Source organism: Neomonachus schauinslandi, chromosome 9 (genome assembly GCF_002201575.2).
Source record: "Neomonachus schauinslandi chromosome 9, ASM220157v2, whole genome shotgun sequence".
NCBI lineage: Eukaryota > Metazoa > Chordata > Mammalia > Carnivora > Phocidae > Neomonachus > Neomonachus schauinslandi.
This window is the reverse complement of record NC_058411.1, coordinates 9,222,399-9,247,369: the sequence shown is the minus strand read 5'-3', so window position 1 is coordinate 9,247,369 and position 24,971 is coordinate 9,222,399. Positions and strand designations below refer to the sequence as shown.

General features: G+C 39.1%; 1 protein-coding gene across 3 annotated transcripts in view; it reads right to left on the bottom strand.

Moving 5' to 3' along the window:
- Nucleotides 1-24,971, bottom strand: part of DICER1 (dicer 1, ribonuclease III) — a 69,049-nt gene that overhangs the window by 42,705 nt on the left and 1,373 nt on the right. The window contains exons 2-3 of one of the 3 annotated variants that reach the window (XM_021679827.2): nt 3,052-3,115; nt 2,042-2,142 (exon numbers count right to left, since the gene is read on the bottom strand). The gene's annotated coding sequence lies outside the window, so the exon portion shown is untranslated. Of the gene's footprint in view, nt 1-1,259; nt 1,309-2,041; nt 2,143-3,051; nt 3,116-24,971 lie in introns of those variants that run through there. The other 2 variants (XM_044918342.1, XM_021679828.2) reach the window with 2 other exon arrangements.

The following is a 24,971-nucleotide window of genomic DNA, read 5'->3' as shown; positions in this document are numbered from 1 at the left end:
ATTCTGGAGGCCCATGGTTGACACTGCAGGCACTTCCCACCTGACTACCGTCCTGGTGATACCTCTCGACATCTTCATTACTATAGGCTGCCTACAGGAATTATTTATGCCCAAGCCTGACCCACTCGCTTTTCATCCAAGCCAAATACTAATCCAAGACCAATCCAAAACATGGCGCGAAAGGTGTCAGGAAGTAAGCCTAAATCCTGGTAGCTGAAGAGAATAAAGCAGGAAGAAGGCAGCAATGTAAATCCCCAAATACCTCTTCCTCCACCTCCAAACACCATGTACAGCCAGGAACCCGCAAGCACCCCTCTCCTCCTGCCACTGTGACCTCTGTCCACCACTTCTTCTCATAGGGATAACAGTGGGAATAATAATAATTAATTACTCCAGAGAGACAGTCTAAAAAAGACTATTTAAAAAATAGTCTGTTTTTTAAAAGGGAATCTATAGTCTTCAAAACTGCATAAAATACAAAGAAAAACTACAGGTATGTTCCAGATTAAAGAAGACTACAAAGAGACACAACAGCTAAATGCAGTGAGTGATCTCAGACTGGGTCCTGGACTGCAGGACAACACCAGAAATGGCCTCACAGAGCCCCTGATAAAACTGTTCAAGTCACTGAAGCTGATAACTGCACTATGGCTGTCTAACAAAGTATCTTTATTCCTAAGAAATATACCCCAAAGCCTCTAGGGGTAAAGCGCCATGAGTGTACGCAATTTATTCTCAAATGGGTCAGAAAAAGAAACCACATACAGGTAGAGAAGTGTGCAACCGGTAAAGCAAATGAAAAGAGTAATGCTTACTCTTTTAACTTTACCGTATGTTTGAAATTATTTCCCAGTAAAGATTTTTAAAAAGTAAATAAACAAAAATGACTGGTTGGACTGGGATTTCCTTGCATGCGGGAGCTATAGGTCTTACACACTTGGGTCACCCGCTGTACCAAACCAGACCGAGAACATGGCAAACAAGCAGGGCAGCTTTGTAGAATGAAAAGAGCCAACGGGTTGGCTCAGTCCATGAAGCGTCTGCCTTCGGCTCAGGTCATGATCTCAGGGTCCTGGGATCAAGCCCCACATCAGGCTCCCTGCTCAGCGGGGAGCCTGCTTCTCCCTCTCCCCCTGCTCGTGCTCTCTCAAATAAATAAAATCTTAAAAAAAAAAAAAAAGATTTCCAACAGCTTCTGTCTGCCTTTCCAATTTTATGTCATCTTGCACATGTGTGCACAGAGACACACAAGTACACACCTGATTCTTCACCAGCACACGTGCTCCCTAAGAGCAAGATGCAGGTCACATTTTCTGTAGCTCTTCAATTTCCTGCTACAGTGTACCGTATATACGTTTACGTAAATATCTGATAAACTCAACAAGAGATTCATGAGTGTCACACAACAACGTATAGAACAGAATCATCACAGTCCAAATGCTATTTCTCTATGTTTTGGAAATCCACATCCTCTCCGTTTCTACTCGAGGTGAGGGCAGGGGGTGGGGGGTGATGGGCAGGAGAGGACCTGCAAGGAAATGGGAGGACAGCAGTTGAACCCTCTCAATGAACTTCTCCATAGGTCGTAACAGCTAAGTTAATCCTCCTTCATTTCCTATACAGTGGCTGGCCCCAGAGTTAGGGAACACAAACCCAAGATGAAAAAATTCAAAAGGTAATCCAATAATGTGAAAACAGAAAAATCTACGATTATGCCAATTTTTATTTTCTTTGACATGTTTAAATAGATTTTTTTTTTCTTAACTTGGTCGTAATGAAAAGTTCTGAATCCCCAGGTCAGTAGAAGTCCTGTAGTCTCACAGATGAGCTGACTATTGGTTAGCTGCTTTCCCAGAGCCAACAGACAACTCCCCGTGACTGTTTTTCAATCACAGATTTTAACTGTCTGGCCAGACAATTTACATTCATGAAATCAGTGAAGTTGTTTCTTAACTTCCATATATTATTCACTCAAATAATGGAGGAAAACACACGAATAAACTCTCTTCCTCTTTCCAAATATGATAAATCACAGATTTACCGTTTTAATGTTTGAGATCTCTGTGTTGCTGTTGTCTGAACTGCATTTTGACATTGTGATAGCAGTTTATTGGGAAATCACAGCATGCTTAAGCTTCTGCTCTAAAAATAAATGCAAAAATAGCCAAATGTAAGATTCCTGTACTTAAATGGAATATAAACACATCTACAAGAAACCCCTATTGATATGAAGAGTTAAATACAAGGCTATTATTTTGTATTAAATTTTAAACGAAAGACATTTGGGTTATTTTAGAATACAAAGTCTTACTCTCTAAAACAACAAGAGAATGAGCTGCAACAATAGCATGCCTAATTCCTAGAGATCCGGGGGAAAGAAAAAGTTAGAGGCAAGTCCAAGAAAAGATTTCAAAATGAATACAAGAAAATCTAAAGATAGTGGCTAGGATAATGGGGGTGGGGGGGAAAGTAAAAGAAGACAAGTATGTGTTATTTCCTAAATTCACATACACAAAAGAAAGAAAGATCACCAGAAGAGGCACTTGGCTGAGAAATCCAAATCACCTCGATACATGTATGCAATTGGTCAGTAATTTCAATTTCTCAAAATGGAATTAAAAACCCCACAGTTAAATCCACACCATAAACTCTTTTACGGAATTCATTCACGAATAAAAGAATTCAGAACACAGTTCAACAATACTGTTATAAAGAAATATAACCTTAGTGTGGTTCTCCTCAGAGATTATAAATCAAAAATGAGGGAAGCATAAAGTATTGAGATGGAAAGCTTAATTTCATCACCAGGTGTTGATCTGGTTAGACGTGACCCCGACTCTTGCTTGTGCTCATTACGCTCGACGGCAGTGCCTTCGCTACCAGCAGCCTAGGGAAAGCAACTGTCACACATGTCTCTGTTTCGTCTTGTTGGTGCGAGGACATATGAGCACAGGTCACACTTTCCCATTTCAGAGACAAGTTTGGTTTGCTAGAAGGTTAACAAGGCAGAATGGGGAAACCTTAGCACTATTTTAGTATGTACATATTTACCTCAAAATGCTGATTCTAAGTTCTTTCAGTTTCCAAGTCTGTATTAATTCATACCCTAGGTAACCTAAAAGCAATCAGAGAGAGTATTTTAGAACATAAAACTCATTTTTAAAAACCAACTTTAAGAAAATTCCTATTTGACAAAATTTTCACATTTAACTTATCAGAATAAGATTCCCAATAACTTCTTTTTCTACTCAAAGTCAAGAAAATAGTACATGCCTCAAAGAGCTGCCTTTAAAATTAGTATTTATTATGTTCTAATACAACTGAAAATGTTTGAAAGTTGTTAGTACAATCCAATCAGATATAAGGGAGAATTCTTGAAAGTAAATTACATTTTCCCCCAGTAAAATCTGGCTTTAGAACTCCTTGAACACTATGTAAGTCAGTACCATGCTTCACGTGAGCAGATGTTCCCTCTCCTGGTGTCAGTCCGTGTTTCTAAAGCTATCTCATACTTTGATGCTTAATTCCATTCTATACTGTCACCTAGTCAGATGCAAACTCAAGACACCAACATGGCCTGATGTGTCATGCCCTACACTGTTCAAATTCACATTCACGTCTTTTCTAGAAACACCGTAACTAAAATAAGGACACTGATAATCCTTTAAAGTTCAATGCAATTCCACCATTACAAAACTACTGCTGAGTTATCCAAATTATTTCCCTAGACTATTCTGTATAAAGATACGTCAGAGGGTTAACACGCCAAGTACAATGACAACTTGTTTTATGTTCATTAATACAGAACCAATAGGTCAAGTTTTCTCATTTTAATTGATGATTGTAACTTAAATTACAAACATGCAAACTCCTGTTTGATAAGCCCCTTTAAGATAACTGAAAAAGATGTGCCCCATCCCAGACACTCAGCCAATTTTTAGTACAAACCAATAAACTTCACCCACAATGGCATTTAAATCCAGTACCTGGCTGTAGCCCTTCGGACAAAAGCTTGTAACAACAGACAGCTTAACCCTGCTCATCTGAAGTCTAAAAGCATCTAGAGCTTCTTGGTACACATTTCCAAAACGGGCAACAAAACTCCCAACTCAAGTCATTTTATTATAAAACATCACAGATGCTGATATTATTAACTTCACAAGTATCACTGTCCAGATTTCCTTCCTACTCTCATGAAGCCCAAGCAGGACTACCATAAAGTCCCAAGGTGAACAAAAGACAACACACACACACACAACAGTAACACCGTGACATTAAAACAGTGTCAAATGTACTTCTGTGAGCTAACAGATAAAACTAAGAAATGTTTGAAAAGCCTTTAGATCCTAGTAACAAATACGCTATGGAGATCTAGGGCATTATTTTAACCAACCAAGCCTAAAACCACTAAAGGAGTCCTTGGCTATAGATGCAAACAGGTTTATACAATTATTGGCATAGAGGCAAATTAAAAATAAGAGGCTTAATTCTCCCAGTCGATAATAAAGGGAAAAGCCTCCTTCCCCCTCCCTTTTGTTCACAATTTCTCAATACTCTCCAGATGTAAGTGAATCTTTTTAAAAGCTAAATAGCCTCTAGCCAGTCTCACATCTCAGGAATGTCTCCCTAAGGACCTGAAAGCCATCCCTGAAACATAATCATCAAGAAAGACAATGCCCAATCTCCCAGTTTCCTATGAAGAGGCAGGCCTAATAATGGCACTTGACTCCAAACCGCAAAACCTACCTCCAGTCATAAAGATGTGAGGAAATGAGCAATTCTACCTTGAAAAACATGGATGTTAAGTGTTAACCAATTAGCTATACAAAAGAGTAGGGTTTCTTTCTGTCTTTGGAGTCTCTTTAGTGGACAGCCTGTAATGCACATCACCACACTGGTTTAATGCTTACCGAGTAATAAAACTGTTTTCTTCCCTCTACCTTTGTGGATAGGTTTTCTGCGTGGGGAGGAGATTCTGTTTTTAATTACATTTCCTCAAGACTGGCTTAAAAAAAAAAAAAAGGCATAAAATATATCCTCAAATAATATTCGTGCCAAATAACAAATTTCCATTTCTTGGAATTTGAATACTGGAGAAATCTTAAAATATGCTACCCAACTACACTGGGGAGACGAGCTTTTAAAAAAGAAGATGGAGCTAAGTGTGCAAACACTTAACTACATTAAAAAGGAATCTGCACACTGAAAGGATCCAAGTTGTTTAAAAACTACTCCCACCAGCCTTCCTTTTCTAAATTAAAGCTGGAGCAGGAGGAGTCTCAGCTGTTTTTGCCTTCAGAAGCCAAGGTGATGCCCTCACTCCTTAGTACTTTCTCACACAGTCACCCCTCAGAGGCCCGCCATGTAGGAGGGGCACAGAGGAAGGCCACCAGGGATCTGGAAAGCAAACTCTTTTCTTCTTTTTTTTCAAAGAATCTTTCATTTAAAAATCATCTGAAAACCAGCAAGGGCTCCAGTGTCAAGACCACGGCTTATCAGGCTACCTCTAAGGTGGTTTCCTTGCCCGCAAAATAACCCCTGGCTATTATAAGAATTCAGTAAGATCATGTATGTTAAGCTTGGAAGAAAAAAAGTTCTCGCAACACAGGAAACGCTCAATATATGGTAGTACTTACAAAACCACCCTCCCATCTCTATCTAGAACCTTTGTTTTCAAGCAATTCGTAAGACTTTAAGAAACTTATTAAAGAAAATGTAAAATGCTCTATTAATCCTAAAATTCGGCACAGAAAATGCATTATCATATACATTTAAAGTATACAAGATTTTATACAGTATTTTTAACCAGATGAACCTGAAAACCACAAACTACGAACTACCTAGTCATCATGAATTTACAGTAGAATGAAAATCAAACATTTAAATCACAAAATACAGTATACAATGTGAAATAAAATTAAATAGCTTTGTGTCCACTAGTTTTCTTTTAAAAGCAAAAACCAAAAAATACTAAACACTACTTCTGTTTGCCTCCACAAACATCACTGAAAACATTACTTCACTTAACTATTTCTTAGGCAATGAAATGGTACACGACGGGTAAGAAATCATCATCATCAAATGGATAAAGTCTGAAAATATAAAAATACCCAAAAAGAGGAAATAACCAAAATATCCACGGTATATAAAAGTATTAAGGATTTCAAGGATTTCTCAACTACCATTTGGTGAATATAGACTATGAAAAGACTAAGGTGGAACAAAAGATTGAAAGACCAAAGAAAAAAGAAAATAATTTCAAGAATTTAAACACTGGTATCTTCAGATAATGAAATACACAGCACAAGAGAAGTATTTCCATTTTTACTTTTAATTGACAGGTAGGGGCTAAGGATAGGCTGCCCCAAGATGGGCCACTTTTGCATGGAGATTCTTTTGCGCTGAAGGCAATCGAGACCCTGTGGGCTCAAAAGAAACTTCTGCCCCTCCATTAAGCACATAAAAGAATCTAAATCAAGGGTCTTTCCCGGAATAAGGGTTATTAGCAAAGATCAATTTTATGTAAGTGACCTATCTGCATGGCAGGGCAAACATCTAATTACCAAACATCTGCTCTTCTCCTTATGGCCCCGTGAAGTGCTTTCCTTTCCTCTGCAGTCCCAGACCCCTCACCCCTCCCCTTAGTTCCGGATGACCTACAGACCTCTCACTATGCCTTCCTGTCTTTGGAATGTCCATGTCTGCGTGGATTCCCTGTATGTACACTATTACATTTGATTTTCTCCTGTTAATCTCTTTCAGCCAGTTTGAGTCTCAGCCCGGTTTGAAGGACCTTGAAGAGGACAGGAATTCTTGCTCCCCAACAGTTACATCTGTCATTATTAATTTAAAATCCTTGCATATTAATCTATCCTAAAATATTAATACACACACCAAAAAACCTCATACAGAAACGCTCCCTTTATCGTTACCATTTATAAATAGCAAAAAGTGCTCCATGTCTAACACTGAATGAGGGAATGGTGTAGTAAACTGTGGTTCATTTTACATGATACAATTCAACTCAGCCATTAAAAATGATGACAGTTTATAATGAACAAAAATGCTCAAGGTACAGCATACAATGAAAAAAGAAGCAGAGCATTTTTATTTACAGGAAGACCATGATTAACTCAAGTTAAAAACTAAACATAAGAAGAAAAGGAGGAATGGAGAGAGAGAAAATTCACCCCAAAATTGAGGATGGGATTGGATTATTGCCATGAGCCATTTCTTTTTCCTTAAAACTTTTCTGCATTCTAAAATTTCCTACTATTTGAAAAATTTATTACATTTAGAATTGGAAAACAAATTTTCATACTAAGGATGATTTGTAAGAAGACAATTAGAGAAACATGATTCTGGGGGCACCTAGCTGGCCCAGTTGATGGAGCATGCCACTCCTGATCTCACGGTCGTGAGTTTGAGCCCCACGTTGGTGCGAGATTACTTAAATAAATAAATAAATCTAGAGAGAAATGATTCTGTTTTAGGTTAAAAATAAGCCAACAAAGACAAAGAAAACAAAAAACAGAAAAAAAATTTTTTTAAACTTCTCCCTTAAGCCATTAAATGTGGTTAAAACTTACCCCAGTTTCTATGACTTAAACCACAAATGCACTAGCCTTCTTTTCTTGCACTATTCTATGACCCGAATAAATTTCTGGGTTTCTGTAAATCTGTAACAAACATATTATGTTTACATTTCAATGTCATTATGCCTAAAATTAGATTTATCCAAAACTGAAACTGAATACAGGTCAAACAGCATTTTAACAAGTATCATCCATCAAAATCTCCATATAAAAAGTATCTCTAGGCTGCCAGCCAATGGCCCACGTATTTCGAATACTTCTTAAAAAGACAACATTCCCACACACCAAAATGGCACCCAGAACCATCCCTGCCCTTCATGTTGCCTCCTATGCATTTACCCTTCCATTTCGTTACAAAAGAGGCAAACACTTAATACACCACTAACTTTCAAAGTGAGTTTTAAGGTTAATGTTTGATTCCAAGCTTCTGTACTTTACTCAACAAAATCATTGTTCAACAAATGCTAGAATGTACTCAATTCATGACCACCTTCTAGCCTATCTTTTATATACCCCATAAGAACATCCATGAAGGGAAAAAAGGCCATAATTTTCTCTGTTAAGCTATTTTAACACAATATAATGCATGTATATTTTAATACTAAAGAGAGTTTAGTCTTGAGACAAAATAAGTCTGAGAGACTGCTGAATATGATGAGTCTGGAAAACAAACATATTAAAAGTTCCGGGCAAGGAGTAAAGCGCCACACTGTAGCTCTGTGCAGAATACCCAACCACTCATGTTTTATCTGCTTTCCCTTAGAGTACTGTGACAAGTATAGCCCAACCTTCACATGGTGCCCCCACCTGCCACTTACCCCCTCCCCCAAGGATCTAAAAACCTCTATTATTTTACTTCCCTCTCATGCAACACACAGGGGCTATTTGTACCACCCAAATCAGGGCTTATCTGTATCTTCTGTCCCATTTTACGTATTATTGTTATTGCTATTTTCCCCGCAAATTGTTAAGATTTTTCAAAAGAAAGATAACCTCATATTTGACTTACATAGAACTGAAGGAAAGCTAGAGATATCCATAAATATGGATATTTAACTCTATGTTCAGTATAAACCTTATTGATCTACTCTTAAATTAATACATATCTTTTTGTAGGTCAAATAAAAAATTCAATTTAGATACTTCTTACTTTTAAAAGACTTGAAACAACCCAAATTATTTTAACAAGTTTAAGACCCCCATCATTGCCCCGTTCTCCAACAAAGAAAAGTTCAGGGCTGATCCGAAATCACCAAAGCTAGAGAGGCATCCATTGCACAATGATAATTCTGACCGCATCCCAGCTATACCTATCCCTCCAGCCTCAGCCTCCCAGAACTCCCAACCTCTGCAAAATCTTCAGCATTACTGTAATCTGATCTGATACAAACCTTGAAAATGTTCCACCAACAACGTACAGTTCTAAAGTTACAATATAACTGGGAAAACCCAAAGACTGATTTTAGAAACAGTGTTTTATTAGGGGTTTTTTTTGTTTTTTTTTTTAAAGATTTTATTTATTTATTTGAGAGAGACAGAGAGAGAGAGCATGAGAGGGGGGAGGGTCGGGAGGGTCAGAGGGAGAAGCAGACTCCCCACGGAGCAGGGAGCCCGATGCGGGACTCGATCCCGGGACTCCAGGATCATGACCTGAGCCAAAGGCAGTCGCTTAACCAACTGAGCCACCCAGGCGGCCATGTTTTATTAGGTTTAAAATTCAGATAGAATTCTGGGGCACCTGGGTGGCTCAGTCATTAAGCGCCTGCCTTTGGCTCAGGTCATGATCCCTGGGTCCTGGGATTGAGTCCGCATCGCATCGGGCTCCCTGCTCAGTGGGAAGTCTGCTTCTCCCTCTCCCACTCCCCCTGCTTGTGCTCCCTCTCTCTGTGTGTCTCTCTCCGTCAAATAAATAAATAAAATCTTAAAAAAAAAATCAGATAAAATTCTATTCAATGTCAACTAATAAATGTAGGAGCAATGACAGAAAAATCACCATTTTTAAACATCACATTAGTAACTGAGGCAAGAGTCATTAATGGATGCTAAAACTATTGGGTGAAGTTTACAAAAGAATATTTACATCACCTCAAAGTATCTCTGCCCAGATTCCCTACAAATCCTCACAAAAACTGATATATTCACACTGGGAAAACCTGACAGACACCACCCTCCACCAAAGTGACCTCACCAATACTGGGACTAACTGACATGTATCTCCTAAATGTGATAAACTGAGAAGGAAATATCAGTTACGTAGTTTTCCTGCCAAAAGTGAGAACCCTGAATCTAACCATGAGTTAGCATAAAAACCAAATCTGAGATGCATTTTACAAAACAACTGGCTCGTGTTCCTCAAAAATGTCAGTTATCATAAAAGCTAAAAGCTGAGAAGTGATTCCAGATTACAAGAGTAAACAAACAAGACAAACGCAATGCACATTCCTGGACTGAATCCTCTATCAGAAAAGGAACACTGCTATGAAGGACATGACCAGGATGAAGGGTGATCAGAATAGGCCACCTGAAAATATGCTGCCTTGGCATAAGGATTATTCCTTGCTGAAGGCAACAGAGAAATAGCAGATAAAGGAGGAATTCTTTGCCCTTTCCCTTCCTGCCTAAAAGCAGGACATAAATGTCGCTTTGTGAGTGTCCCTCCTCCCCACTCCAGTACCAGGAAGAGGAGATGATAATTATCACTAAAGACGGCACTGACTTGCATCTGCACAAACCTTGCCAAAATAACCCCTATTATTTTCCATCACCTATTCACCTTCCCACAATTTACCACCCCTAGGAGCCCAAACTCCCCCATTCCTGTGTCTTGTCACTTGTCCACAATATATGGCCCTTTATCAAAATGGTATATAAACTGTCGAGTCTAACCACTTCCTTGGGTTTTCACTCCTTCTGGGTGAATCTCCAGCGTGCACACAAAATAAATCTTTTCTCTTGTTAATCTGTCCTTTGTGAATTTAATTCACAGGCTCCACCCACTCAGAGCACAGAGGAAAACCTTTTTTCCTCCCCTACAGCGACACCGGTGAAATTCAACTATCATCATCAATGAATGCTAAATTCTCTGAATTCAGTAACTATATTGTGATCATGTAAGAGAATGCTCTCGTTCTTAGAAAATAGAACCTTGAAAGTATTCAGTAGTGAAGAGCATAATGCCTGCTACTTATTCTAAAAAGGTTCAGAAAAATAAAAATATACAGGGAGAGAGGGGGAGAGAGAGAGAGAACACACAAACGTGGCAAAATGTTAACTACTGATAAATGTAGGTATCGATATGGGAATTCTTTATACTATTCCTACAACTCATAAGTTTGAAAATATTTTAAAACAAAGTTAAAAATAAAACTCTACTAAAAACTGATACGTATGTTTGACTATCAGAACACAGAAAAATGAAAATTGTCCAGTTGTATTTCTGGGTAGTCTAAAAAGTAATATTTAAGGTGATTTTCCCCACTTAAAAGAGCTTTGTTTAACTACTGCCCCTTAAATGATTCATTCATTCAACAAATATTTATTGAGCAAGACATACATACTGCAAACCTGTATTCTGGAGAAGGTGAGAACCAGACTGGAGTCAGTTCTGAAGGATGAGCAGTTAACAACCCCAGTCAGGGAGGGGACAGTAACAGGGCATCACGGGAGTGAGGAGCCAGCATGTGGAGAAATTACAAGCAGTGTGCCGACACACTCGTCCCACACGAGAGTGGCAAAACAGTGCAACAGGTTAAGGTAAGACAGAGCTTCATCCTAAAGGACTTTAATATATAGCTCCACAGGGATCTAAATCTCATCCTGGGGAATTCAAGCAAGATTTGGGCCTCTGCTTTTCTATTCTCAGCATACACCAAGGGCTCTCCGCTAGCTCATCTCAGCCGAGAACAAATCTCTATACAAGGTCCAGAGACAGGAACAGTGCAAGACAATACAAAAAGAGACTTCTGAAATTTCCTCTATTAGAGAAGACATTCCTGGTTATAATCACTGGATTATACTGGAACTTCCCCTATTTGCACACTGAAAGTCCCCTGTTCCAGGCACTATCCACCCACTTATCCCAACCCTGGAGGAACCAGGATGGTTGGTCACCCTATCTCCACCTACGATTCTCTATCCTTGGCAGCCGATTGCCCATTTCCACTTGGAGAAAGATCCACATTTAGCTACCAAGAGAACTTGGGGCGGTTCCAAAAACTGAACTAATCTAATAAGAAAGATGAAGATTCATTACTGCTAAATATAATTTCAAAAAATACATCCACTACAGGAATTAGAGAGAGGTTTCAAAAAAAGAGAAGCAGCATCAGAATAAACGCAGCCTCCTAAGGTGAGCACCCTTGTTTCGCTCGATTATGTCACATTTAAACCCAGTACACACACATCACAGAAAGAATCCAGATGAGAGAGGAAAAGAAGCAGGCTCCAAAGTCAGAGTGGTGACGGAAGCCTTTTGTGAGCTACAAGATCTTGGGCAAATGACCTTGTCTGCCTTTCTGCCTCAGCCTCATTTCTACCATAGGACCCGCGAAGATGTCAGCATCTGGCTCCTCTCCCTCCCCTACACAATCCCACAATATACACAATGAATTCATTGCTAAGTCAAATATGCAAATCACTAAAAAGACAGGCCTGATGTTGGGTGTGAAAAAAGAGAACTTTGTGTACTGGAGGGAGGGAGGGGGTGAGATGCTGCAAGAGCCCCACTGAAGAACACTCGGCTTGGAGGACAATTAAGAGCATGTGACATTACTGACCTATTCTGGGACTACAAAGAATGGGAAAGGAGTAGGAACCAAAACTACGACTGCAGGCTCATATCTTCCAGAGTATTTAGAGAAGGAAGGAAGGAAGGAAGGAAGGAAGGAAGGAAGGAAGGAAGGAAGGAAGGAAGGAAGGAAAGGAAGGAAGGAAGGAAGGAAAGGAAGGAAAGGAAGGAAAGGAAGGAAAGGAAGGAAAGGAAGGAAAGGAAGGAAAGGAAGGAAGGAAGGAAGGAAGGAAGAAAGAAAGGAAGAAAGAAAGAAAAGAAAGAAAAGAAAGAAAGAAAGAAAAGAAAGAAAGAAAGAAAGAAAAGAAAGAAAGAAAGAAAAGAAAGAAAAGAAAGAAAGAAAGAAAGAAAAAAACACAGGGAAGAATCCATACTAGACCAAAGGCCCAAACTGGCAGCTACCATATCCTGCAAAGCCAGGGTACTGTTAACATCCTACACTGCCTGAACACGAGCAAAGCCACTAGGACACCCAATATGGTTCGGAATTCTCCACATCTGCTTATACCTTATTGCATGGATCAAGTCCGGCACCTGTAAGGGTCCTGCACCATAAGTAAGCCCTCTGAATGACGATGGACAATATGATACACACAATACGAAAGCTAAAAGCATAAGTAAATATTTGTCACTTGTCAGACCCAAGCTCTTGCCCAGGACTACCAATAAGCACCAGCCCCAGAAAAAAAAGAAAGTGATTAAAAACAAAAGAAGAGTACTAATGGAGCTCAAAGCGGCGCGTAACCAGGTATGGGGGAAAACATGAATCAAACCAGTATAGCAAGATGGCTTAAAACTTTCAACGGATTCCCCCGGCACTTAGGCTAAAATCCAAAATCCTTACTATGTATGGCCCTGCATCTATCTCTAACTGGGGCTTGTCTAACTCCGCCACCTCCCCGCAGCCACAAGGACCTCTCAGCACCTCCACCAATTCTTTCCTACCCCAGAGCCTTTGCACATACCATCCCCCAGCTAACTGCCCCTCAACCTGTAGGTCTCATCACCAGTGCCACTTTTTCAGAAAATCATCAGTTTCAGTGAAAAGATAGTGTATGTGTACATCCAGAACCAACTGGGGTGCCAGGCACAAGCAGGATGTTTTTGAATAAATGAATAAATGCTGACATTTCTCACCACTAATAAGCAATACTTAGAGATTAATTGAATACTGACTGCCCCACTCCCAAAGAGTTATTAAGACACTATTATTTCACACTTTAACCACTTATTTTTATTTTTACTATCTCTTAGAAATAATCTTGCAAAGAACAACCAAGAACATGTTAAATTATAATTCACTAGTCAAATTAATCCAAAACGAATCCAAGACTTTAGAAAACAATTAATCCAAAATAGAGCAAAGTTAAAAATTTAGCTCCAAGGGGCACCCGGATGGCTCAGTTGGTTAAGCATCCAACTCTTGGTTTCCACTCAGGTCATGATCTCAGGGTTGTGAGACTGAGCCCCATGTGGGGCTCTGCACTGGGTATAGAGCCTACTTAAGACTCTCTCTCTCTCTCTCCCCCCCTCTGCCCCTCCCCCTTTTCTCTAATTAAAAAAAAAAAATTAGCTCCAAATCTAATTACAGATTTCACATAGCAATAGTCTTTGAATATAATTTGTTTTCAAGGAACTAACTTTGTCCATATAAATCACATTAGTATAAAAAAATCTAATTCGAGCGGCATTAACCACTGTTTATTCTCCCACAAACCACAACAAAGAGTATTCTTTATATTAAATCACTTAATAATCTCAAAAAAGGTTGTAGTTTTCCAAATGGAGCAAAGTTTTACCTGATTATTTCTATTTTTAGTTATCAATTACCTCTTAGTAGCCACTCCAGAAAGTATTTTAGAAGTGGGGAAATTCCTTGAAAAACATAACCTACCAAAATTAACATCCAAAGAAACAGAACATTTGAAGAGGCCTATAGCTTTTAAAGAAAAGATTATTAAAAACTCCCAAGCCCAGATGGCTTCACTAGAGTGAATTCTTCTAAACATTTAAAGAAATAACTACAATCTTAAAAACAAACCCTTCAGGAAGACTGAAATGAGGAGAATACTTTCCACCTCTTTCCATGAGACCAGCATAAACTTGACACCAAAACCTGACAAGGACATTACAGTAAAGGAAAATTATAGACCTATCTCTCAAACTAAAAATGTAAAAATACTAATCAAAATATGAGCAAACTGAATCCAGGAATATATAAAAAGGATAATGTATCATGACCAGTTGTGGTTTATCACAGCAATGCAAGGATGGCTTAATATGCAAAAATAAACTGGCTTATTAATATTTAGTATAAAGCATCAATACTTAAGACAGGGTGGGTAATGACACAAGAAAAGACAATGCAACAGAACAGACTATGGCAACAGACCCACCCATATGAGGTTATTTAATTAGTGACAAAAACAACACTGCATTGTAGTACAGAAAAGGACAGTATTTTCAAGTAACAACTGGGTTAACTGTGTATCCAGATGGAAAAAGTGAGTCTTGACTCCTTCCTCAAGTCATACACAAAAATCAATGCCAGTTGGATTGTAGAGCTAAATGTGCAAAGTGAAACAATGAAGTCTTTAGAAAACAACATGAGGGGTGCCTGGGGTGGCTCAGTTGGTTAAGCATCTGCCTTAGGCTCAGGTCATGATCCCAGAGTCCTAGGATCTAGCCCTGCATCCCCACATCGGGCTCCCCACTCAGCCAGGAGTCTGCTTCACCCACCGCCCCTCCCCCTGCTCATGCTCTTTCTCTCTCTCTCTCAAATAAACAGTCTTTAAAAAAAAAAAAAGGAAACAACATAAGAGAATACCTCCATGTCCGTGGAAAGAGCAAAATTTCTTAGACGAGACGTTAAAAGCACTAGTCATAAAGGGAAAAAATTGACAAACTGGACGAGATTAAAATTAATATTGTCTTTATTATATGATCTGATTACGAGAGTAAAAGGCAAGCCAGGGTAGGAGATACATAAACAACTTCTACAAATCAATAAGGAACAAACAAGTAAATGAACACTGGGCAAAGGACTTCACCACACAGGATATCAAATGGTCAATAATCTTCATAAGCAATTAGAAGGATGCAAATTAAACCACAATGAGCCATTACCACACCCATCAAAATGGCCAAAACGAAGAGGACACACAATACCAAGTGTGAGAAAGGATGTGGAGCTGCGAGAACTTTCATACACGGCCAGCAGAACTGTCAACTGGAAGTATCTGCTGTGAATATACAAGGACCCTATAACCCAAGTAATTCCATTCTACGTGTATACCCAACTGAAATATGCACAAGAACTGCACTATCCATAACAGCCAAAACCAAAAACAAGCCAAATGTCCATCAGCAATGTAACAGACAAGTAAATACTGACATATTCATATAACAGAATGCTATGTATCACCAGATGATGCAATGGAATGAATCTCACCCATTTAAATGTTCAGTGAAGAAACCCAACACAAAATCACACCATATAACTTCCACTACATAGAGTTAAAAATAAGGAAGAGTCAGTATGGTGTTTTTGGCCAGGGAGTGGAGGGGTGTAAATGCCTGGATACATTTTGTGTATCCTTGTAATTTATGTACTTGCCTGTTTATCAGCTGAAACTGATGCCATTTAAAGTTTATTTTGAAAGAGAAGTAAACGATCCTTAATACAATACGCAAAACTTCTTCATTTGCCATGGTGCATATATGAGACAGGAGGGAGAAGATTTACCTTTACTGAGCACTCAAATTCTATTAGCTAATTTCATCCTCAAAACAACCCTGAAACAAGGGTCATATCCATTTTACAGGGATTTGAAATAACTTACCCAAGGCCATTTGCCCAATAAATGGGAGAGGTGGAATTCTACTTAAATTCTGACTCCGAACTTACTTCCATAATATATAATTACACTATGGTCTCGGAGGAGGTGTCTATTTACACTGATCTGCCTGACAAAATAAGCTGCTTCTGGGTATGTTGCTTTTGATCTCCCATGTGTGAAAGAGTAAATGCAATTTAAAATTAACAGAAGCAAACTAATATTTTAATTTTAGCTGAATCTGCACACACATATAAGTAAATATTGCTTTAATTTTAAAGCCTGTGGCAACCGAAATCAGCCCTGTCCACTGACATTTTCCTTGGCCTTTCTAGTCTAGGAACATAGATGCTCAATAAACACACAAAACTGACTACATATCTGACCATTTTTTCTAGTATCTCTATTTCATTCAGCTGATGACTAAACATGATGTACAATCTGCTACAAATACTACATAGTGACTTCTTTAGTGAAATGAAAAGTACTACCTTAAAAGAGATTACTACTATCATAAAGGGGGTTCGGATATGGTGAAATAAATTAGATAAATTAGTATTTCAGAAACTACAATATACTGTGTAATTTTGTCTTCACTCAATACAGACATCACAAGTAAGCATTTTACCCGAGCATCTGCCGCAGATACACAGATAATACAGATTTCATACATGTATATGTGTGTATTATGTGTATATGTATGCATGTATGTGTGTGCATGCATGTGCACATGCTTTAAAAAGGCTTTAAGAAAATTATTTATTTCCCTATTCTTGGCCAAAGTACAGACCCAACTCACAAAAAAAAACAAAAACAAAAACTTCCCAGAATTCTCCCAATGTTTAACAACACAAAAGCTAGGTGTTTACAAAGACTTGAGTGTAAAACCAATATTCTCCTTCAGAACTGCATCATATGTCAGTGGAGATTTTTTTACAAACATATCCCAAAAGGAAAGCACTATTTGGCAATACCTTATTTCACGTATTTTATTGAAGAAGGGCTGAAAACCAAAGGCCATATATTGGATAAGCAAAAAAGAATGATTCCTTCGAAGATACTAATGGCATTTATTTTTTTTTTTAAAGATTTTATTTATTTGACAGAGACACAAGAAATTACAGCTTGTCTTAACGCCTGTTCAATTTACAAACTGCATTCAAATGCCTAATTTAGGTTGTTTTATCATTTGTTCATCTATTTTTATCAACAAAATCCTGCCTTTTCCTTAAAATACCCAGAATTATGTTTGGTCTAAGATTAATAAGCCGTTTATTATATGTAGCAGGTACATATAAAGATTTAGAAGTCAGGGATTTCTCCTCTTTAATACCTAGCTATACAAGACTGAGAAAAGTTAGGTAATCTCAGTACAGTGTTATATACAAAACAAAAGCTTTTAAAATTAAAATAGCAGGGTGTCTATTAGACACTTTTCCCTTCATTCACAGTCCCAGAGGCCCCTCAATGGGTTACCTGCTTTTCACCATACTGATCAGATAGAAGGCTTTAAGCAGTTTGTTAGATTTTCCCTCATTAACAAGCATTTACTAAGCTGTACTAGGAACAGAGACAGAAAATGAAGACTCCACTGTCTCTGATTCTGCCATCCATTCAAGGCAAAATCTGGCTCTCTCTACTTTCCAAGACGATTTCCCAGGCGTTTTCATCTTACATTCCCTGCTCAGAACAGCTCACAAGGCCATTGTCCCCTTTTCATGATCACTGTGCACCAACCTTAATACGCCAAAAAAAAAAAAAAAAATGCAGCCTCTCTTTTCCATGCCTCATATTTAATTAAGATTCTCAGCTTGAAACAGAGAGGTCCCAGAATTATATGGGTACTTCAAAGATGACTGACTGTAAGATATTTAGAGACTTGTAAATGTTCTCAATTTTACTAGTGAGAAAATTAAAGCTAAGTCTAGAAAGGTGATCTATCCTTAACATGCAGCTAGTTATACAGAAGTAAAGCCAAACTAGAACAGAGGTTTATTAACCACACATTACTTTGCACTGTTCATTCCATTCCACCAACCATGCGGGAGTTGTGCCTCAATCATCCAGAATTGTGTCACTGTTCCTTCGTTAACTTATTACTTGTCTCTATATGCGTAGACATAGCCTAATCAAGCATCTACATATAGGATTCAGGAGGGGTCCTTGCACCTCCTATAATTTTATGTAAAATTATGAGCATGTACATTTTTCTGGCAATAAGATTCACATTTTTCATCAAATCAGTAGTCTCCAATGAGTAAGACCACTGGCCTACAACAAGGACATGTGATAGATACACAAAAAGTTCATGTTGGTCTGAAATATAGACACAAGGACGATGTATTTATTCATGCCTAATAGAAGAATAATGCTTATTTAGGGAGAGTTAGCAATATTAAGGCACTATTACATTTGATATCACTATTACAGAGACCCAAGTAAGACAGCTGAATCATTTGATACAGTGCAGACAATTCTCAGTATAGAACTTGCCTATAAAATATTGCTCTCAAGCCCTCCCCTCTTTCATCTTCTATTATAAATGTACTGGACATACATCTCTATAGTAATAATTTGGGGGGGGGGAATCACAATGTAATCACATTAGGAACACAAGCAAGATTTTCTCTAATGCAGATAAAGGAAAAATACTATCAGCTAAATGTTATCAAATGTTACATGCCAGAAGTGGGCTGAAAGTTTAAGAAACTCATTTTTTCCTCACAACCTCAAGTAGGTAATTATCATGACCAGTTTACCAATGAGCAAGCGGACACTCGGAAAGGTTGCCATATGCCCTGGGTTCCTCAGTTACAAACTGGAGGAATCAGCATCTGAACCCTGGCCTCTCTGACATCAAACACTTGCTCTTCACCAGCCCTATAATGCTCTGATAAAATATTAATATTTAATTTTGCAAGGTGGAAAAAGCTTAAAATTTAACACCGATCAGAGTCCTCATGAGGCCATTCAAACCTCTGGGTTCGTCATGTTAATTTTGCCTTCCTGGGCTATTACCAACAGAAAGACAGAAATCCTGAAATCTCAAAAGTATTAGACAAGTCTACTGCCTTTCTTTTCCCCTTCAAATACAGTTACTGATCTAACTCCTTAGTCAAAGAACCTTTCTACCATTTCAAAGATCAATTTTTTAAATTGAGATCCTTCTCTCATTATCTGAGTTCTTTACGTACATTATTTTTAAAATTCTGAACTGGTTTGCTGACATTTTCTAATTCCCAGAAGACTTTCCAAATGTGTTTTTTAAATCGCTACTTTATTGTATACATTGAACTGTCAGCTAAAACAGAACCACCACCACAACTACCAGAGCGAGGTTGCTTCAACACCGAGAAAGTTTTCAATACCAACAAAACTCCCAATTTTTATAGCACTTTTCCTTTTTTAAAAAAATATTTTATTTATTTGAGAGAGAGCGCGAGTGGGGAGAGGGACAGAGGGAGATGGAGAGGGAGCCGAGGCCCCATTGAGCAAGGAGCCCAACTGGGGGGCTCAATTCCAGGACCCTGGGATCATGACCTGAGTAGAAGGCAGACGCTTAAGCGACTGAGCCACCCAGGAACCCCAGCACCTTTCTTCTATGAAATTCTTAACACTTCTCTCAGTTCACAATGTTTCTATGCACCTAGTCACATGGACATCACAAATGGAGGAGAATCAAGAATGAGACGGCATGACTGGTCCAAAATCAGAAGAGTAATGATCTTTTTAAAAGCCTTAATATATAGTATTATTCTCCATAAATCTATCTTAGCTTCTAAGTACTTTAAAAAATTAAATATAAACCAATCTATTCATTCAACAAATCTGAGCACCTTCTACTATGCCCAGCACTATTCCATCCTTACGCTCATAAACCTTTACACGGCCAAAACATTTAATATCACCGTGAGTCTCGAAAGTGAAAACACTATGGCCAAAATGTAATTACTTTATGTCTTCTTTCTAGTAACAGTCTTACTGACATCCTCAGACAACTTTTCTTGTGGCATCTTCTTAGTCACTTATTTAGAATATAAAGCAACTTTGTATTTTGAGAGTACCAACAATTCATTGACACTTTCAGATAAACAGGAAAGCCACTTTGTACTGGGGATTTATTTTAACAAAGGCTTTTTTACATGACTGAAAATTTAAATTTCATCAGCTAGGCCTCAAAAATACTGCTCTTCTCTCTGTATTCATTCTCAGAGTAGACACCACCACATAAGAACGGCGACCAACACACATTCCTAAAGACAGGCAGAGAGAATCCTGACTGCCTATACTGTCCAGAAAAGAGTTCATTTGCGAATGGATTGTTATTCAGCATCTGTCAAAAGCCTGAATGAGACAATTGATATTTCAGGGACATCAGCTGAAAGATAAATTAACTAAACTCTACTGAAATCAAATTACCAGACTGATACACACCTATATTACTAAAGCTTGCTTTTCTATTATGCCTGAGGCTTTTATCCACTTTCTCTAAAATGGCATGTGAAAAATGTCTCCCTATCATTTGTAAAATGCAAAACATTTTCTCCACATATTGTTAACGTTTTATGCAAGAATCCAAACGATTAATTATTCTTTGCACAAGAGAAAAGTTTGCTTCTCTTGGTATACTTCCTCCTATTAATCAATGCCAACTATAATTAGTCTTGTTTCCTCTTTTGCTTTGACTAATAAAAATTTTAAAAAGAAAAAAAAAAAACTCTTTAGTTACACACAGATGCTGAGCCATCCTTGCCCTAAGTCTCTCCTCTAATTCCCTCTAGCAATTTCCATATTCTACCCCTCAACCTTTGCCATAATTTTCAGTCTTCTCAAACCTATAGTGTAAGACAATTTCAAATCCTTTCTCAAGTAGACAAATAAAAAAGTAATAAACAGTTGTCTCTACATCGCTGTACTAATACTAGAATCGCTTTAGTAGAAATTAGTTACAACTAAAAATCATCCTGGATCATGCAAAAGATTTGGTAAACATCAAAGAATCAGAAAATAAGGACTAAAAGATCCACTAAAAGAGATAATGCTGCCTCCTAAGCTTCCTGTCTACTCTGGCAAGCCATAAGTGCATAATGATAGAAAAAATATTACAAAGAAACCTGTGAATAAGAGCTAGTATAGTACATATCCATCCACTGGGGTTTCTGAATGAAGTAAACTCTTGAATGTCCAAAAGCAGAGCACAAGGTAAACAAGATAAATCACTTGGTTTCGACTTAATATTTACACAAGTGAAACACAGGCCTTGCCAGTCTCTTCTTCGAGCACCCACCAGACACCAGAGTGCAACAGAGCCCCGGGATGAAGCAACTCAACAATCTCAGCTACTTGAACATCCACTTGCCAGTGGTAGGAAGCAAGATCATAAAAAGGAGTAAATCCTGGGCCTCAAGGAGATTAAAGTCTTTTACTAACACAGAGGAATTGTTTATAGGATAGTATAACTGCCTGGGAACAACCCTCGGAAAACTCATATTGCAATAAATTCTGAATTGAGTGTTTTGATGACCGAGAAACAGTCTGACCACTTCTGAGTATATACCCAAAAGAAGTGAAAGCAGGAACTCTAACAGATACCCGTACATCTACGTTCAGAGCAGCATTATTCACAAAGCCAAAAGGCAGAAGCAAACCAAGTGTCCATCCATGGAAAAAAGATAAACAAAATGTGTATGTGTATTGAATACTACTCGGCCTTAAAAAAGAAGGAAATGCTGACACATGCTACAACAGGAATGAACCGTGAAGACTACGTTAGGTGAAACAAGCCAGTCACAAAAGGACAAATATTGCAGGACTCCAATTATATGCGGTTCCCAGAGCAGTCAGATCCACAAAGACAGAAGAATGGTGACTGCCCAGGTCTGAGAGGTGGGTGGAATGGGTAGTGTTTAATGAGGGCAGAGTTCCAGCTGAAGATGATGGAAAGTTTTGAAGATGGATGGTGGTGATGGTTACAAAACAACATGCATATACTTAATGTCACCAAACTGGTTAAAATGGTAAATTTCGTGGGCGCCTGGGTGGCTCAGTTGGTTAAGCAACTGCCTTCGGCTCAGGTCATGATCCTGGAGTCCCGGGATCGAGTCCCGCATCGGGCTCCCTGCTCGGCAGGGAGCCTGCTTCTCCCTCTGACCCTCCTCCCTCTCATGCTGTCTCTCATTCTCGCTCTCAAATAAATAAAATCTTTAAAAAAAAAAAAAAAAAAAAAAAAAAAAAAAATGGTAAATTTCGTGATGTGTATTTTACCACAAAAAAAGGGAAAAAATCTGAATTATTCAGATAATCAGAAGTCACCAGAATATTTAATTTAAGGTTAGAGTTTCATGCATTCAACAGTATTAACTAAGGACTTACCTGCATGCCATGCAGGTTTTTCTCCTAAAATCCACTTGGCACAACAACGCAGTGCAATGCAATGCAAAGGGCCCACACACAGGCCCCTGAAATCACACCATGACTGAATCCTGACTGCCACTTCTAGATTCATAACTCAGGTCAATAATCCGAGTCTTCGTTTCCTTGCATGTAAAATAAGGATAACATTGAGTTTGCCTCGGGGTCGCAGTGAGGATTAAATGAGAATGTATATAAAGGCAACTGAAACATCTTGGCACATAATAAGGAGGCACTTTTTATTAATAAATGTGTCCCTTCTTTCCTTTGCCACAAGAAATGACCACAGGATGTTAAGGTCATGAGTGAGAGAACCTCTATGAAATACCTACTTTCTCAAATGAAACCAGCATCTCACTTGTCAGAGAGTGCCCAGGAATAAATCATCTCAATGCCATAAAAGTCATCCTTCCTAGAAGGCAGCGCTACACCAAAAGAGCTACCAACTATGTAACACCACAAAATCACTATCAAGTAAGAATCATGAGCCACATCAAAATAAAATGTCTTCTAAAACCTGCAAGACAAGAAAACTTAGCAATGGCCAAACCTCACTATACAACTCATACAAGAGCCACAGGCAAAATACAGTAGACGGTCTTAACCTTTAATGAGGAGATGATAGCATATACCTAAAATAATGGCAGGAAAAGAAGATCTTTTCTCCCCAAATTGACTAATACATCTTTTCTTAAAACAGCATGTTGATGCCATGAATAAATCCATTAACCCATGTTACCATTTAAATGTCCATAGTGACCATTTTAGAGACAATCTTTATAGTATTTCTAACCTATAAACAGAGTAAGTTTGATATGGCCTAAAATGAAGTTCTAAAACAATTGTGTGTGTGTGTGTGTGTGTGTGTGTGTGTGTCATATGCACCACAGAATATACATGTGCTAGTAGTAGCTATGTGGTAGTAGCTAGCTCTAAAGACAACACTATGCAAAATAAACGGATTATTCCTGAGCCTAGATATTAATAATATTCCCCAAAATATTAAGAGTGCTAAAATCACTATTCCCTAGCGGTCTCATTCAGAATCCTGTACCACCATCTACCCTCTAATAAATTACTGGAGCTCCTGGTTAAGATGCATACTCTTACTTAGGAAATTTAATGTTTACAGCAATACATTTTCAATTCAGTGAACCTTTTATTAAAGCACATTTTAAAATATATATTTTCCAAGTTACTTAACTCCTCACTCTTGCCCTTTTCCATTCACCGAGTGCGCTGCAACTTAAAAAACAAGCAACAGAAGACACCTGAAAATCGGGATTGTAAAGATTCAGGAAATTCAAAGCCAGAAGCACCTCCAAGCAGCACAGACTTCAAAGTAATTACTCTTTAAAAAGATGAATGCTTTGGGGCGCCTGGGTGGCTCAGCCGGTCAAGGGTCTGCCTTCGGCTCAGCTCATGATCCCAGGGTGCTGGGATCGAGCCCCGCATCGGGCTCCCTGCTCAGCGGGCAGCCTGCTTCTCCCTCTCCCTCTGCCTGTCTCTCTGCCTACTTGTTCTCTCTCTCTCTGTCAGATAAATAAATAAAATCTTTAAAAAAAAAAACACAAAAAAAATCTAAAAAAAAAAAAAGATGAATGCTTTTTAAGTGTGATAATCCTAAGAATGCTTCGACTTTTCATATGGATCGGTAACGTGTCGCCAAAAGAATGACTTCCTTCACAAAAGCACTGACTGAACACTATAGAGCAAAGGACTCCACACTCATCCCTGTTTTCACAAATCTCCATGCTATTAGAGATACATTACGTGGTTTGTTAAGCTCTGCTGCGGGCAAAGCCTTCGGGGCAGCTCAGCTTTTCTAGACAATCCACATAAATCTCATGTGCTAACCTAAAACATACACTGACTTCCCGAAGATTAAAAACCCTCCAGAAAGGCTCCTTTGCAGGGTTCCGGCGTTCTGGCAACAAAAACATCGGAGGGGAGGGGCGAAAAGATGGCCTCGGCCACCCGCCCCAGGGGACCCAGATCTGGGCACCTGCCAGTAAACAGGAACAATCCTCCCCGGGCGGGACCCGAAGGCTCGAGCTTCCCTGCCAGCCCCGACAGCCGGCCTTCCTGCCCACCGAGGAGGCCCGGCGCGGGGGGGGCACCGCCGCCGCAGGTCCCGAGGATGCTCCCCGGACGCCGCCGCGGGTCCCGCACCGCTCCCGCGTGCGTAACCGGACCTGTCAAAGCCTGCTCTCCTCGGGCCCGGCGGGCGGCAGGACGGCTCCACGCCCGATGCGGAGGCGCCCGCGGCCGCCGCCAGCGCGACCGCACCGAGTCCCCCCAAGGCGCCGACTCCGGAGGGGCGCCGGGGTCGGGGCAGCGGGG